The 17,935-nt window shown below is 47.2% G+C and overlaps 1 protein-coding gene and 4 non-coding genes across 9 annotated transcripts in view; 4 read left to right on the top strand and 1 right to left on the bottom strand.

Moving 5' to 3' along the window:
• The window catches only part of LOC137433788 (rho guanine nucleotide exchange factor 25), a 278,788-nt gene that overhangs the window by 138,948 nt on the left and 121,905 nt on the right, over window positions 1-17,935 (top strand). The window lies entirely within an intron of this gene.
• Window positions 3,330-3,521, bottom strand: LOC137420185 (U2 spliceosomal RNA). The gene has a single exon (XR_010983154.2). It is a non-coding gene; the product is annotated as a U2 spliceosomal RNA (small nuclear RNA).
• Window positions 4,978-5,059, top strand: TRNAS-UGA (transfer RNA serine (anticodon UGA)). Its single transcript has one exon. It is a non-coding gene; the product is annotated as a tRNA-Ser (tRNA).
• TRNAS-UGA (transfer RNA serine (anticodon UGA)) lies at window positions 9,230-9,311 on the top strand. Its single transcript has one exon. It is a non-coding gene; the product is annotated as a tRNA-Ser (tRNA).
• Window positions 17,623-17,705, top strand: TRNAT-CGU (transfer RNA threonine (anticodon CGU)). Its single transcript has one exon. It is a non-coding gene; the product is annotated as a tRNA-Thr (tRNA).

Below are 17,935 nucleotides of genomic sequence, written 5' to 3'. Positions count from 1 at the left end.
GGCTCTATATCCACCACCTTCACCACCCTCCATGCTAATCTACTCCCAAAGAGCACCGCCACACCATCATTTTTGTTTTTCCCACGACCTGAAAAATGGCACAGACCCCCCCCCCCCCCCCCCCATGCCTGCTCCCATTGCTTATACTCAGCACCACCTGGCAAAAAATATTCCTGCAAAAATAAGATGTCTAAATTCCATGTTTTTAGCTCAGCAAATACGCACTGACACCGACTTTCACCAAGAATACTCCTCACATTCACCGACCCCACCCGCAAATCAAACTTCGTCATCCGAAGATAACGTGAGGTCTCTCCCCAATGGCTCCACCTTTGAGGCAACCTGGAGCGATTTCCTCACACCCTTCCCTTTATCTGCCTTTTGGAACATCCGCTCATCAAAAACAGTTTGACCATCGCCACTTAGCCAGGTCTTTTTCACGATGCCCACAGAAGTTACCTTCGCCTCCCGTTTACCCCTTCGCCGCACCACCCTCATTGGATCGGGTTCATTCCCCTTGTCCATCTGCTCAAATTCCTCTTCACCTTCTTGGGTCACAAAACCCCCTTTCACCTCCATTACTGGAGATACCACCCCACACCCTGCCCCACTGCCCCAGCATCCTTCAATGCTCCAGCCGGCTCCCCAGCTGTTCCCTTCTCCACCTCCATGGCCCGTTCCGCCTCTCACCCACTCACAGCGGCCCGTTCCACCACTCGCCCACTCACAGCGGCCCGTTCCACCACTCGCCCACTCAGTGCTGTTCCCCGTTCCTCCTCCCTGTCATCTTGGGAACGCCTCAAGGCATTTGCAAAGGATTTGGGGCAGTTCCTAAACACATGCCCTACTCCCCCACATAAATTGCAGGTGACACTCTCCATGCAGTCACAAACCACATGCCCCACCTACCCACAGCGAGGACATCGAGGGTTTCGGCAGCCAGAGCTGAGGTGTCCAACCTCATTACATCTGTTGCACCTCCAGATTTGGCCGGGATAAAACGCGAATCCTCGAAAAGGACCAATACTGATCCGATTCGGAATGTGCACAAAGCTGCCAGGCTTGCTCGGGTCATCCCGCAGCTGCACCTTCACCCTCATTGCCCCAGTCTTGATCCACACCGCATTTTTAACGTGGTCGATGGACCCCAGAGGTAACATTTACTACTCCCCTTTCACACAAACTTTCCACACAAAAGGAAGAAAGTGTTTTTTATTCTTCACCTTTTCCCAAAAGAATATATAAATCACAATGTTCGTGAAAACCACCTCAAAACTTTCCACCCCCTGGTAAAACGAACACAAAATCCAACTGACTTGATGAGAATCCCAACTCATGGATCAACAGCAACTTGCAAAACCGAAGTTGGTCCATATCAAAATCCAAGTCTTCTTTAATGGTAAAACGGATAGCGTTCTTCCTGGGAACATTTGCAGGCTGAAACCATTGTGCCGCCGCCCCTGCCGGACGCCGAGTTCTTCCACCAAGCACGGCTGCTCCACTCGCCGCTCCCTGCCGGTTCGGCACCGGAATTTCCCCACGACTCGGTCGTTCCGTATCCGGACTAAGGCGGGTCCCGGCATTCGCACCTCGACTCCCGTCGATGGGTACATCGCTCCGCGGCGCCACCGCAGGTTCCCCAGAACACGAGGTTGGGAATTTTCCCTTCACCCGACCTCCTTCCCCAAATCCAGCAGAACTCCGCCAAGGTTCCCGATGAAGGCCCGAAGGACCGGCCACTGCCGGCTCCTGCTGGGAAGCTCACAATCCTTCCGCCACAACCGAAGGACCCTCCGCCGCCGACTCCACTTCCATGCTCCCCACTCCACCACAACTTGGTCCGACCACACCCTCGCCTTCGCCTTCTCACCTTGCGCAGCCTCCGCACAGGCATTATCTTGGAGCACGTGCAAGTCGAGAGCATCCACATCCGCCCTCTACCATCCGAGCAGTCTTGTGAAACGAGTCCTTCTGAAACCTCTTCCACCACCTCCGAGGTCTCTCCACCCACAGTCTCCACATCTCATCGAACCCCTCCAATATCCCAGCTGGCAACACCGACTCGTCCGCTGCTGCCACCGTCATTGAATCATTGATCGCACCGCCACGATCCTAGATCCTCGACCACTTGATCTTAGCCAAAAGGCCGAGAAGCGATAACTAAAAATAATATTCAATTCCTTTTCCACGAGGATCACCTTTATTATTGAGCGGCGACGATTCAAGGAAAATCGAAATGGCCGCTCGTTCGACGCTTCCATTGCAGCTTCGAAGCTCCTTCCATACTCTGATATTAAACAATCCTGATGTGTTATATTTATTTTGTTTATCTTGGGAGAAATATCGAATTTATTGTTGGAGATAACAACCCAAGTTATGGAGATAACAACCCAAGTTATGGAGATAACAACCCAAGTTATGGAGATAACAACCCAAGTTATGGAGATAACGACCCAAGTTATGGAGATAATCACCCAAGTTATGGAGATAACAACCCAAGTTATGGAGATAACAACCCAAGTTATGAAGCTAACAACCCAAGTTATGAAGCTAACAACCCAAGTTATGGAGATAACCCAAGTTATGGAGATAACAACCCAAGTTTTGGAGATAACAACCCAAGTTATGAAGCTAACAACCCAAGTTATGAAGCTAACAACCCAAGTTATGGAGATGACAACCCAAGTTATGGAGATAACAACCCAAGTTATGGAGATAAGAACACAAGTTATGGAGATAACGACCCACGTTATGGACATAACGACCCAAGTTATGGAGATAACGACCCACGTTATGGACATAACAACCCAAGTTATGGAGATAACAACCCAAGTTATGAAGATAACAACCAACAACACACACACGCACGCACACACATCATCCATCTTATTATATTAATATTATTCACGGTACTTATCCCACCAAATCTGTCAAGGCTCAAATATCTTGTTTCTTAACAGATGATATGTGCATGACACAGTTGGTCCGATTTTTGCCACCTTTTCTAGACATCGTCGCAATTCACCCCTTCCATGGAGGACGCCATTTGCTGGATATATTCTGCGCTTGTTGTGACAATACTCGCTGATGATTGGCTGGGTGTAAATACTACTACGCCGCGTGACCAACTCACTGCACCCGCGACGGCTTCGCCATCAGAAAATAGTGCTCATTATTAACGGGAAATGTTTATCGTTCGACAAAATTCATGAATCGAACTTTTTATATTGATAAAAAATATGTTCCTGAAATTTATTAAAGCAAAGATGTATGAAGTCACATTTAACATCCTTCAACGAATCTTTTATTTGTTTAACAAGTTCCCCCAAAGGGGGTGCACCACTCCCGGAGGTACTGCAATACCGGGTCGATGCGTGGAGCGGACGGAGCAAGCCCCTGATCCAACTCCCAATACCAAAAATCCATTTAATAGACTAGTCTCGCATTGCGAGACATATCAGCTATTAAACCGATAAGAACAGATACTACACTTGATCTTAGCCAAAAGGCCGAGAAGCGATAACTAAAAAATAAAATAAATTTCCTTTTCCACGAGGATCACCTTTATAATTGAGCGGCGCCGATTCAAGGAAAATCGAAATTCCCTCGAAATGGCCGTTCGTTCGACGCTTCCATTGCAGCTTCGAAGCTCCTTCCATACTCTGATATTAAACAATCCTGATGTGATATATATATTTTGTTTATCTTGGGAGAAATATAGAATTTATTGTGTGAAGAACAACGGCAGGTGGGGGCGTGTTCGGCGAGATCACGTGATTTCCTTCGTGCGTCAGAGCACCGCCCCGTGTGTAAAAACCCACGGAGGTATATATACCTCCGTGTAAAAACCCGGCATTCCAGATTAGACCATGAGCAGGTCTGAGCTTTCGTTCACTTTCATTCCATCAATCACATGAATGAAAGAATAAGAAGAAATAATTTCAACATCATCGGACCTGTCATATTCACAATCGCCATGCCACACCTTTGCATTGCTCAACATAAACTTCCAGGAGCAGGCAAGGCAGCGCTTCTTTGCCTATACACCAGCCAAAAAAGGGAGGGTTTTCCTTGGAACTCTATTCCGCGGGTCCCTGCTGGTAACTTATAAACACATGACCCACCACCTGTCACCATCTCCGATATTAGATCCATATGTATTAAAGACTTTATAAAAAACCCAATTTTTTTGGAATTCAACCTGGATGCTTTTATAATTGGTGAGATGGTGAGAGCTCCTATCATCATTTCTGATATCAGATGTGAAAAATAACTGTTAATTCGGATGATTCATGAGATCGTGACCTCTCAAATGCGCTCATCGCTAATTATTCAAAAACTGAAAACAGTACAAACACAACATTTGCATCAATTTAAATGCACTTTTGCTGCTGATGACCACCTCAGCTAACTTCTCCATATACACACCCCACAAAATAAAACAAAAAAGAGCAATTTCGATCTGTATACATGTTCTGGAAACTTGATGAAAAACATTCAAGATTGTCTACCCAAAAGCATTCCAATAATATGTTCAATTTTCTTGATATTTCTGTTCAATATTCCGCAGGTCAATATTTCGGTCCCCTTGTGTTTTATACCTTCCCCCCCCCCCGCCCCCCCCTTCCCACGCCTCCTCCCCCCAAGCCCTCTCCCTCCCACACTTCTCCCTGCTCTCAAATGTTGTGGTTGTGTGCCTCCCCTTCTCTCCCCATCTTGTCTTCCGCTCCCTCTTTTTGTATATTTTGTTTGTCTGGTTGTTTTGTTAGTGAAATAAATGTTAGCTCTTTCACGAGCCTCGATTCAGTATACAAAAAAAAAAAAAAAAAAAAAAAAAAGCTTGAAAAATAAAATGTTTGTCTCTAAATATATGCTTAAATGTGGTCGTCCACATTTGACCAGGTGATGATCAACTGGTCATTACAAAGATGGAATTTTGTAAAAACAACCTGGAGGGAAAAACTTTGCTAATAATATGTCATGGTGGCCGAGCAGTTAAGACGTTGGACTTGAGATCCCATGGAGTTTTCCTGCACAGGTTCGAATCCTGTCTATGACGCTAACGTTTTTTTGGATCGTCCACTTTGAGTCTGTGATCTCGGCGTTTAGAATCCGGTCGAGTGGAACCAAAGGCTGAAAAACCAACGATGGATGAGAGTTTTGTTTCCTTTCTTGAAGCTCGCTATTAAAAACAGGATTGAGTGCGGACAAACACCCATAAGATGGCAATAATTAGGCAGACTTTGATGGACCTCATGGTCTCTTCCTGCCTCAAAGTTCCTTATAATGGAACTGCTCAACCAAACATACCACAATGTCTGTTTGTACAGATGTCTGTCCCCATTCATACGGGAAGGTTTTAGAGGCCAATCTTTCAACACGAATGTATGTTCACTTCGGTCTATTTTTGAGGATAAAACAAACTCGGAAAAACATTTTCTGGGGGGACGTAGGACTGGGGGTCACCGTGGTGGGATGTTGGCACGGGGGCAAACCGTCGGGCGGCCTCCTGGAGGTCCGAGCGCTGGTGAGCTGCGGACCAGGGACTGGTAGCGTCGGGCACGAATTCGCCCGGGACGCATAGCGCCTGGCCATAGACAAGCTCGGCGGTGGATGCCTGGAGGTCCTCCTTGGGGGCCGTGCGGAGGCCCAAAAGGACCCACGGCAGCCGGTCGGCCCAACCGCCGTCTTGAAGGCCGGCCATGAGCGCGGCCTTCATGGAGCGGTGGAATCGCTCGCACAACCCGTTTGCTTGGGGGTGGTAGGCCGTAGTACGGTGGAGCTTGACCCCCAGGTTGCGGGCGACCGCGCCCCACAGCTCGGAGGTGAACTGTGGTCCGCGGTCTGACGAGATGTCCGCCGGTGCGCCGAAGCGGGCGACCCAGGTGGCGATGAAAGCCTGCGCCACGTCGGCGGTGGTGGTGGAGACGAGGGGAACGGCCTCCGGCCACCTGGTGGTCCTGTCCACCATGGTGAGCAGGTGTGTGAACCCCCGTGACGGGGGGAGGGGGCCCACCAGATCCACGTTGACGTGGTCGAAACGTCGTTCGGGCACGGTGAAAGGTGCCAGCGGGGCCTGGGTGTGTCGGTGGACCTTGGCCCGTTGGCAGGCCGTGCAGGTGCTGGTCCAATCGCGGACGTCCCGACGAAGGCCGTGCCAGACGAATCGCGCCGACACCAGCTTCTGGGAAGCTTTCCGGCCCGGGTGGGAAAGGCCGTGGAGGGAGGCGAAGATGCGGCGTTGCCAGGTGACGGGCACGATGGGGCGAGGCTGGCCTTGGGAGACGTCACAGAGCAGGACAGTGTCCGCGAAGGGGATGTCGGCCAGGCGGAGGCCCGTGTCTGCCGCCCGGAGGGCTTGCACCGTGGTGTCGGTGGTTTGGTCCGCCGCCATAAGCGCAAAGTCCACGCCCAGGTGGACCGCGTTCGCGCTGGCCCGGGAAAGACAGTCGGCCACGGCGTTGTTTTTGCCGGCGACGTGCCGGATGTCCGTGGTAAACTCCGACACGGAGGAGAGGTGGCGCTGTTGGCGGGCCGACCACGGCTCTGTGACCTTGGCCATGGCGTAAACCAACGGCTTGTGGTCGACAAACGCCGTGAAAGGTCGGCCCTCCAGGAGGTGGCGGAAATGGCGGACGGCCAGGTGTAGACCGAGGAGCTCCCGGTCAAACGTGCTGTATTTGAGCTCGTTCGGCCGGAGCTGCCGGCTGAAAAAAGCGAGTGGCTGCCAAACCCCGTTCACCCATTGCTCATGTACGGCGCCCACCGCATAGTCGGAGGCATCCGTGGTGAGGGCGATGGGAGCGTTGAGCACCGGGTGAACGAGCAGTGTTGCGTCGGCGAGGGCCCGCTTTGAGCTTTGGAAGGCCGCATCCATTGCTGCGGACCAGGCGATGTCGTGCTTGGCCGGCTTGCCCCGGAGGGCTTCGTAGAGGGGCCGCATGAGTTGAGCAGCGCGGGGCACGAAGCGGTGATAAAAATTCACCATTCCCAGGAATTCCTGCAGGGCCTTTATGGTGCGGGGACGCGGGAACGTGGTGATGGCCTCGACCTTGGTTGGCAGCGGCACGGCCCCGTTCTTGGTGATGTGGTGGCCCAAAAAATCAACGGCCGTCGTGCCGAAGTGGCATTTGGCCGGGTTGACGATGAGGCCGTGCTCGCTGAGGCGCCCGAACAGTGTTCGGAGGTGGAGGAGGTGCTCGGCCCGGGACGTGCTGGCGACGAGGATGTCGTCCAGGTAAACGAAAAGGAACGGCAGGTCACGCAGCACGCCGTCCTGGTGAGAGGCGGGTATGACGCTCAGTTGGGCGCCAGTGTCGCACAGGAAGCGCCGTCCGGACGCTTTATCCGTGATGAACAGTAAGTTGCCCGTGTGGCCGGCGCTCATGGCTGGTAATGAACGCCGGCCCGGCCGTTTCCCGGCCTGCCGAAGGTGCACGGGGGTCGGCATGTCCGGGCCTTCTGTCCGAACCTGGCATGATAGTAACACCATGCTTGGTCAGGTGGAGGCCCCGGTCGTCGTGCTGGAGGTGGTCGGCTCGGTGTAGCGGCCGCCAATTGCGTCGGCAGTTCGGTCGTCGACCGTGCCGGGTGCTCGGGCGCCATGGGTGTTGCGTCGGACAGCGGTGGGTCCCATGTCGCCGCTGCGATGCGCTGTCCTGCGGCGGAGATCTTGTCGGCTTCTCTGGCAAGGGCCCGGGGATCTGTGATCGTCGTGCTTGCCAGGGCGAGGCGTACCGGGTTAGGCAGCTGACGGAGGAACAGCTCCCGGAACAGGAATGCCGGAGAGTGCTCGCCGAGCAGTGAAAGCATGTAGTCCATTCGCTCGGAAGGGCGCGTGTCGCCGAGCTCGGGCAGGTCGAGCAGGCGCCGTGCGCGTTCCGCCGATGGGAGGACGAAAGCGTCGAGGAGAAGCTTCTTAATCGCGCCGTATTTGTCAGCGGCTGGCGGGCTCTCGAGGAGGCTCAGGGCGCGGGCCGCGGTGGCCGAACCGAGCGCTGCTACCACATGGTGGAAGCGGGTGTCGTCGGCCGTGATGCCTCGCAGGGCGAACAGGGAATCCGCCTGTGCGAACCAAACCGCCGCGTGAGCCTCCCAGAAGGTAGGCAGTTTAAGGGCGACTGCCGTGTCCATGTCGGTAGGTCACCAATGAAGGAGCTGGGGCTCCCACGTCGATCGGAAGAATGGACGCGACAAAAAGCTGGAATTCATCCGAGTTGCTTTAATCAAACCAAACACTCAGGCACTCTGAAAAGCCCGTTTATCGGGCAGCAATATATATACATATTATCCCGGAGCGTTTGCCCAGGAAAGGTGAGAGGGGGCGTGGCCCAGCGTCCTGGCTGCGGCCTGGCAAGTTGAGGGCGAGCCTGCCCGGGCATGCCCGGGCGTCCCGACCGAGGCCTGGCAAGTTGAGCGCGGGCCTGCCCGGGCGTCCTGGACGAGCCCGGCATGGTGATCGCTCCGCGTCCTTGATAGGTGCAAGGCGATTGTGAAAACCCAGCGGTAGCCGCTACACTACCAAACATACCACAATGTCTGTTTGTACAGATGTCTGTCCCCATTCATACGGGAAGGTTTTAGAGGCCAATCTTTCAACACGAATGTATGTTCACTTCGGTCTATTTTTGAGGATAAAACACTCGGAAAAACATTTTCCATAAAAGAGTAATTATGTCTCTTTTATTAAAATAGTAGACGGTGGCTTGCAAACCAAGCTTCAAGGGCGGTGTACAGAAGCATAAAAAAAACAAACAATAAATACAATAAATACAATAAATACAACAAATACATTAAATACAAGGCACAGAGACGTGAAATACAGTAAAACGAGTGTTCATTTGCATCCATATGATGTCTACACCTCATACGATGTCTGCAGCATGCACTTGCCAGACCTCAATATATACATGTGTGTGTGTGTGTGTGTGTGTGTGTGTGTGTGTGTGTGTGTGTGTGTGTGTGTGTGTGTGTGTGAGTGTGTGTGTGTACTGTGCATGTCTGTGAGTGTCAGTGTGTGTCCTCATTAATCATAACGTATTATTATCTTTACTCACCCTCCCTCCTCTTCCTCCCTTTCCCTCTTTTTTCTCCTCCCACACTCTCTCTCTCTCTCTCTCTCTCTCGCTCTCTCTTTCTGTCCCCTCCTAATAAAGTGCAGACAGTGCGATGTGTAAGTATATATTTGTGTGTGTGGTCGTGAAGCACAAGTTTACATGAGGAACTCCATGTCATGGTGGCCGAGTGGTTAAGGCGTTGGACTTGAAATCCAATGGGGTTTCCCCGCACAGGTTCGAATCCTGTCCATGACGGAAACGTTTTTTTCGAGCGTCCACTCTGAGTCTGTAATATCGGCGTTTCGAATCCGGCTGAGTCGAACCAAAGATGGCACTTTTTGTTTCTTTTCTTGAAGCTCAGTATTAAAAAAGAATCGAGTGCGGCCAAAGCCAAAGATGGCAATAATTACCCAGACTTTGATGGGCCTCATGGTCTCTTCCTGTGTCAAAGTTCCTTGAAATGGATCTCATGTTGTTAGACGTCTCCATTCCATTGTATAATGTAATATGTTGACTTGTTTGTTTTACTATTGGAGGATCACAGAATGGCGTCAATGCGAAAATATTTTAAATTCAGGAATTAATAAAATGCGTAATTTCCTTTTTTTTTTTTTTTTAATGCGCCAAGCCGAATGCCTCCACTCTGTGTTTGCCTCAAAATCTTGTGTCCCAAACCTATCTCTGTCTGTACCCACCTTACCCAGTCGAACCCAGCTGCTCCTGGACTCTGTGTCCTGCTCTCCTGACAAGGTGGAGAAGTTTCTGTCAAACCTCAACTCTGATTCTGCAACTGGACCAGACGGCATCAGCCTTCAGGTCTTAAAATCCTGCTCTGCCGCTCCTTCACTCCCTCTCTCTGTTCTTTTCACCCTCTCTTTTGCGAAAGGTGATCTGCCAGCATCTTGGAAATCAGCAAACATTACTGCTTTGCACAAAAAAGGTGCAAAAACAGATCCTTGCAACTACAGACAAAGATGGGCTCTTGAAATGGGCGACAGACAAAGGCATGCCACCGCTCCTTTCCTGCTCCCAATAATCAGCAAGGTCATGAGATCCATCATTGCTTCTGACACCAAATCCTTCCTCTTCTCCAATGGCTTGATCTGTGATCATCAATTTGGATTCAGACCAGGTCACTCTACTCTGGACATGCTGCTTCTGTTTTCTTAACAATGGATGGAGGTCCTCAACGCCAAACAGGAAATCAGATCTGTCTCACTTGACATATATCGTGCCTCCGATACGGTCTGGCACCCAGCCCTGCTCACCAAACTCTCCTAATATGGTTTGGATTCAGACCAGGTCACTCTACTCTGGACATATTACACATCCATGGTAAGCTCCACGCATGGCTTGCGGACTTCCTCTCTGGTCGTCGTCAACGTGTGGCCCTGAATGGATTTCTCTCATCTCCCCTTCCTGTCCAGTCTGGAGTTCCTCAAGGTAGTGTTCTGAACTCTGTGCTTTTTATGGTCTTCATTAATGATCTCTCCGACTCTCTGGAAAATCCTCTCTATCTCTTCTCTGATGACTCCACTCTGTTCCTCTCCATATATCAACCCTCAGATCGGCAGGCAGCAGTCTCTTCACTCTCTGCGGACCTGGACAAAATCACAAACTGGTCAAACAAGTGGAACATGTCTTTCAATCCTGACAAATCTCACACTCTCACTATAAAAAACCACCGTTTAGAGGCCATTTTTCCCCGCAAAGCGGGGGTTAGCCTTTTCGGGGACCGTGGTAGTTGTTGTTTTTTTGGTCCCCTTTTTGAAGCAATGTTTTACGGCCGGATGCCCTTCCTGACGCCAACCCTTTTTGCCGCCTTCAACGACAAACAGGTGACGACAAACAAACAAACAAACAAACGACAAACTCTCACTATGTCTCTCCGAAAAGACCGTTTGGACAACCCTCCCATCTACTTTCTGAATAATCCTCCTGGGGAAGTTCTGTCACTCAAGCTTTTGGGTCTCACTATCTGCCATAATATTTCCTTGGAAAAACCACATTTCCAAGCTGGCCTCCAAAGCCAGTCGCCGACTGGGCATCCTCCATCATGCGAAGTCATTTCTGGGCATAGTGTTGGAGCATATGTCACTATATTGGGGCCCGTGGGCATTTTGTGAACATTTGTTTTCTTTGTTGGGATTTGTTATTTCGACCTAGCTGAATAATTTATAATATGGCGCCAATTTTTGCATGCATATTTTCGACCATTTTTATGCAAATTAAAGATTACGTCATAATACCTATTGTATAGGACCATATGCTCCTGTTATTGTTCTTGAACACTTCATAGTTTTAAACATTTTAATGTTTCCTTTTGGTAGTTGTTATTTAGAATACGTTTAGCCACTAAAAAATAGTAATTGAAAGCAAATTGCCTAATTTTTGCCGAACACTATTACCTAACAATATTGTATTCATAAGGTGCTTGTGGTGACCGTCAAGCTCATCGTATCGGTGTTCCTGGCAGCATGTATTTGCCAATGAAGCAGCATCACGAAGAATTGCATGACCAGTCTCTGGCTCATCCACTTCCGTTGTCAGAAAAACACTTAGATGCAAGTCACACAGTGCTGATAAGGTGATGCTGTGTGCCGTTAAAGCACGTTTCATGTGGCGGCCTTCAAGAATCTGGCGGGTGGTTGCTGATCCATACAAGTCCGCTTCCATCCATGCATCATCAATGCCACTATCCTCTATGAATGACCCAAGTGCACGTGAGTGACGTCAATACAGTGTGCATCTCACCAATGCGAAAAACTAGATGATCCAGTGCTGGTGCCGAGTGCATTTGCAATTTCACAGCCTTCTCATAGAGTTGAAGATCAAAGGTAATAACCGTCTTCCGGCCTTCTCCCATGACAATCGATGCGATCTTCTGCGCTTGTTTGAGTATTGTAAGCATTGTGCTCCATTCATGTGCAGAAGCAGCAAGCAGTGGCATTATAGCTACCCTTGTCAGTTTATATGGTGGTGAACCTTTTGCTGAATTAAAAGCACTCCATGTAGGTAAGTGTTGCTTTCCTGTGCCCAATCGTACCAACGACTGTCCTATCGGCCATGCGAAATCATCTTTCTGTGAAGCTTCTGTTACATCAAGTGATGGATTTATATTTATAGGATCATACTTGGGACACGGAGGATGTGTATTAGCAGGAACGTGACAAGGCAACAACTCTGTAGTAAGGCCTGGACCAAGCGGAAGTGATCTGGCTGTGGGAGTCCCATTCACGTCAACTGTTACAGCACTGGTAGCTTCAGTAGTTCGTTGGTACACCACCATTGCTGTAGCATGCAGGGTGCCTTTTCCCTCTGGGGTATCTTCTGAAAAGTCTGAATTGTCAGCAGCAAAGAAGATGAATTCATTTCTAACAAGACTTGGTGGCACATATACATCATATTCAGCAGAACGGTTCAGAACAGCCTGTGCTCGTTGCGTTTCAATGCGCAATATACGGTCATAGTCTACAGACAAGCCGAGATGGTGAAGATAGTCTATTAATGTTTTGCTTCTAGTTCTTTGGTGAACAAAGATGCCAGTTCCAACTTGGACAGGGTACTCCCGCCGATGGCGAAATGAAGCTTCTTCTCCTGTTGATTCTGGCCGGTAGCGCACCTGTCTGTCAGATTTTGCTTCATACATAATATGTTGTGCTATCGTTGATGCTTTCTGATTTGCGTAATTTCTGCGCTTTTCAGTTGGGAGCTCAGTTGCCACGCCTCTCATAATCCATTGGAGAAATGTAAGAAGCCTTGTAGGAATGTTTGCACTTAAATCTGACCCTAGTGTGCCATCAAAAGACCAACGTGGAGCGTCAAGAATGTCCTTTCGCAGAACTTTGGCACAGTTGAAGATCATTTTCATGTCATCGTTGATATTGGATTCACAGAGAGCTGCTTCAATTGCGGCTATCTTAGCTGCACTGAAACAGAACCGATCTGACTCATTTCGACGTGTGGCAGGGATAAAGTCAATGCCCTCAATATTTTCTGTGAGCAAACGTCGCGTGCTTTTACGACTAGGCGTAATCTCGCAGTTATGTTCTTCTAAGATCGTCAGGTAAGCTGTATGCGCAGCATCCATCGACAGTATCTTACTCTTTTCAAGCAAATCTCGTATGATATCAAGATATTCCACCTTGGCAGCAACCTCTTTCTCATTTATCGACTGTTTCTTAGAGGCGGTACCAGAACTTGAACATCCAGAACCGCGAGCAACGTGACTTTGCCAGCAAATTCGATGATATTTCACATCTATGGAGAGTGCATCTTCGGAATGAATAGCACTACTTAGGTACACTTACAGTGTACTTAGGTACACTTATAGCACTACTTAGGTGAGTTGAACCGCGCTCCCCCCAAAGACTTATACGTGCGCAACGCGTACCCTTATTTACGTAGTTAATTATTCAGCGCTATACGATTCGGATACTTGTTTACTTTGCGAGAAATGACGTCATAAATCATTTGCATAAAAACACACTAAAACTCGCTGAAAAAAATTGGCGCCATATTTCATTTGTTTTCTAACATCCTAAACAACAATTTCCAGCCAAGAAAATAAAATGTTCACGAAATGCCCACGGGAAAACAAATGCTCCAACACTAGCACTTCTGAGTTCCTCACCACATACAAAGCTTTCATCCACAGCTTAATGGAGTACTGCTCTGGGCTGGTGCCCCTGCCTCACACCTAGCTTGGCTTCACGCTGCAAAAACCAAAGCTTCAGAATCATTGGTATCTCCCGAGATGAAGATGATTCTGAGGGCCTGTCACTTGCTCACCGCAGGCAGGTTGGTGGTCTTTCTGTCTTTTACCGACTCCTCTCCGGCTTTGTCTGTCCCCCAAATATTCCTGCAGGATGCACAAGATCTGCCAGCCACCCTCTTCTGGTGAAACTGCCAAAATCAAGCCTCCTTGCTCACTTCACTCTTTCATTCCCCTTTTCTCCCGCCTCTGGAACAAACTCCCCCACTCCCTTCAATCTCACTCCTCCGTTCAGGTCTTTAAAACAGCTGTTCACCACCATCTTTTATCTTCCCCCACCCAAAACCATGATCTTTTCTATCCCCGTTAACACAATCCAAATCCGCCTCTTTCAATCTCCAACTTCATTCCTGAAATAACTAGTAGTGTTCATTTGCTTTATACCGTGTACCCTTTCCCCCTCCCCCCCAGCCCTCTCCCTTCCACAGATCTACCGATGGCCCTGTTGTACACCGCTCCTTTCCTATGCCATCTCCAGGCATTGCAAAACGTCATTGCCGGGCACCGAAGGGAGCTCGGCCATGACGCACGCTGAAAGGGTGTACGCAGTTTTCACTCTGGTTGTTTGTTTGTTTGTTTTCTTGTTTTCTTGTTTGTTTTCTTGTTTGTTTGTCCAGGCGATATCTCAGCCATCCTTTGAGCTAGGAAGCTGAAATTTCGGCACAATAGTGAGCAGGTCCTTTGTCAAAAACCGTATTTTTGTTTTTTGATTAATCAATTAATTGAGGAGTTATTTAATTATTTGCGATTAATTAAGTACTTATTTAATTAATTAAATTTACTTTCGCTTCTGGCCATTAACTCAGGCACCTTTTGAGTTAGGAAGCTGATATTTGGACATGCCAATGACCAGGTCATTTGGCTGCAAAGGCTGTTTTGGATTTATTGATTAATCAATTAATCAATTAATTATTTAATTATTCGATTAATGGCTAAAAAAATTTTTTTTTTTAAGTTACAGATTGTGATGAAATGGTGGTGGTTTATGTGTTCGATGACCGAATTGATTAATAATTTAATTTTTTAATGATTATTATTTATTTATTTTCATTATTAATCATTTATTTATTTTATTTCTCATTTGGCCAATATCTCAGGCACCTTTTGAGCGAGGAAGCTAATATTTGGACATGAGTGACCAAGTGATGTGGCTATCAAGGATATTTTTGATTTATTGATTAATCAATTAATTATTTAATTTTTTTATGATTATTATTTATTTATTTTCATTATTAATCATTTATTTATTTTCTTTCTCATTTGGCCAATATCTCAGGCACCTTTTGAGCTGGGAAGCTAATATTTGGACATGAGTGACCAAGTGATGTGGCTATCAAGGATATTTTTGATTTATTGATTAATCAATTAATCGATTAATTATTTATTGATTAATCAATTAATTATTTAATTTTTTATTAATGACGTATTTAATTAAATTTCTAAAAGATACATCTTTGGATGAAGCACTAGTGGTTTAGTTATACTATTAGCCAATTGATTAAGAAAATAGTTTGAGATAATCTTTTATTGATTTTAATTATACAATTAATCAATCAATTTATTGCACACCTCTCCCTCCCAATGCAGCCTCAATGAGCTGCACTGCGGTATTGCCGGGCGCCGCAAGGCGGCCCGGCAATGCCGCGTTGTAGGATATTTAATTATTTGGCTTGGGGACGGTGTACTTTGAATATATCTGTACTTGTTGTCCACCGCACCTGTCCTATGCCATCTCCAGGCGCTGCATAATGTCTATTTTTGTGGACGTCTATTCTGTAGACGTCTATTCAAAAATAGATAAGGTCTATTTTTGTGATTAGCTTAGGCCAAAAGGTCAACATTGGCCAAAGGTCAACCACTTTTTCATATTTCTAAAATACTCAATTTTCATCCGATTGACTTGAAATTTGAATAGGATTTACATATCCGCTGACTGCATTCAACCACCAACTATTTTTGAGATCAGCATAGGCCAAAAGGTCAACGTAGGCCAAAGGTCAACCACTTTTTTTTTTCTTTTCTAAAATCCTCTATTTTCATCCGATCGACTTGAAATTTGAAGAGGATTTACATATCGGCTAACTGAATTCAACCACCAACTATTTTTGAGATTAGCTTAGGCCAAAAGGTCAACATTGGCCAAAGGTCAATCACTTTTTCATATTTCTAAAATACTAAATTTTCATCCGATTGACTTGAAATTTGAATAGGATTTACATATCCGCTGACTGAATTCAACCACCAACTATTTTTGAGATCACCATCGGCCAAAAGTGCAACATAGGTCAAAAGTCAACAACAATTTCAAATTTATAAAATCCTCAATTTTCATACGATTCACTTGAAATTTGAATGGGATATACACATCAGTGAACTGAATTCAAACACCAACTATTTTTGAGGTTAAAAGGATGCTCTACTGAGTGCCATTCCACTTTGTTCTGTTTCGCCAAGTGTCGCCCGATGAGTGATTTTTCATTTGTCTGTTTGTCTGTTTGTTTGTTTGTCTGTTTGTTCGCACAGAATAAATATGATTTTCTCTGTAACCGTTGGTCCGATTGACAGGACATTTTCACCATTGGTGCGACTCCACCTGCATAATTTAGTAATGATAATGATGATGTCATAGGTCACGTGGTTCGGCCGCCATCTTGGAAAAACCGAAAAACTTTGCACCTCTGTATCTCCGAAAGCGCTGAATAGAAAAAATTGAAACGTGGCTCATTGTAAAGAACTCTCCATGGTGAATAAAATGTGTAAATGATGATGTCATATGTGCCTCCGTTATAACGTCATAATTCGACAAGTACAAAACTTAATCCGATCAAGATGAAATTTCTTGAGCGTCATGTAGGCATAAATTGGCGGAGAAAAAAAAATGATGACGTCATCGATCACGTGGTTCGGCCCGCCATATTTGTTTTAACACAAAAGACATAAAAACCACTGAAAATACATCCTGGCGAGGGTTTGTAATCTCTGATTGCTCTTTTTATTGTTATCATTGTTATCGTGATGGCTCAAAATGTTCTTCAGGACTTCACAGACTCATTGTAACTCTGATTGGATTTCTGTTTTCGCTTTTCATTGTTGCTGATGTCGATAAAGGTCGCAGTACAATAAATTTGGTGATAATCGGTTCAGCTGTGATTACAGCATTGCGACATGTGGTGAGGCTTCGCTCTCTCCCTCCTCCTCCTTTCTCCTAACTCTCTCACTGCCAGTGCCCACTCTCCCATCTCCCACCTCGTCTCTCTCCCTTTCTCTCTTTCTCCCCCATCTCTCCATCTTCTCTCCCTTCCCTCTTTCTCTCCCTCCCACTGCCCTCCTCGCACCACCTCTCCGTCCCGGAGTGCAGCAACATGTGGTGAGGCTTTCTCCTCCCTCCTTCCCTCCCTTCCTTAACACCCCCTGACCCCACATGCCCTGAAACCTCCTCAACACCAGTTCCACAGAACATATAAATAACATGACGAAAACATGATCATTAAACAGGTCCAGCCCAATTTGGCCATCAAGGAGGACATTTGGTCCATCTTTCCTGTGTCATATCCATGTATCTGCACTTCCGTTTGAAGCTGCAGTTTGACTGTTCATCTTAACCTCACCTTATCTTCCATCCCTCCCCATGATAATTTATATACTGTTCAATGAGCCTCGACTTCATATTGTCACTCGAGCCAATTGTGAACTTATGCAGTTTCACGCAGAAATGACTGGTTCACCTGGGGAGATTCGGCAGGTATTTGACCAAGTGATGATCAACTACAATGAGAATTTGCGTTGTGGCCTGTCATGGTGGCCGAGGGGTTAAGGCGTTGGATTCGTAAATCCAATGGGGTTTCCCCGCACAGGTTCGAATTCTGTCCATGACGTTACCTTTTTTTTTAGAGCGTCCACTCTGAGTCTGTGATGTTGGCGGTTCGAATCGGGCCGAGTCAAACTAACGATGGTACGTTTTGTTTCCTTTCATGAAGTTCATTATTAAAATAAGATCGAGTGCAGACAAACAGCCATAAGATGGGAATAATTACCCACACTTTGATGGACCTCATGGTCTCTTCCTGCGTCAAAGTTCCTTATTATGTAACTCGTGTTATAATAA

Source organism: Myxine glutinosa, chromosome 1 (assembly GCF_964187855.1).
Source record: "Myxine glutinosa chromosome 1, kmMyxGlut1.1, whole genome shotgun sequence".
Lineage (NCBI taxonomy): Eukaryota > Metazoa > Chordata > Myxini > Myxiniformes > Myxinidae > Myxine > Myxine glutinosa.
Note: the sequence above shows the minus strand (reverse complement) of the source record. Positions and strands in the feature narration are given on the sequence as shown.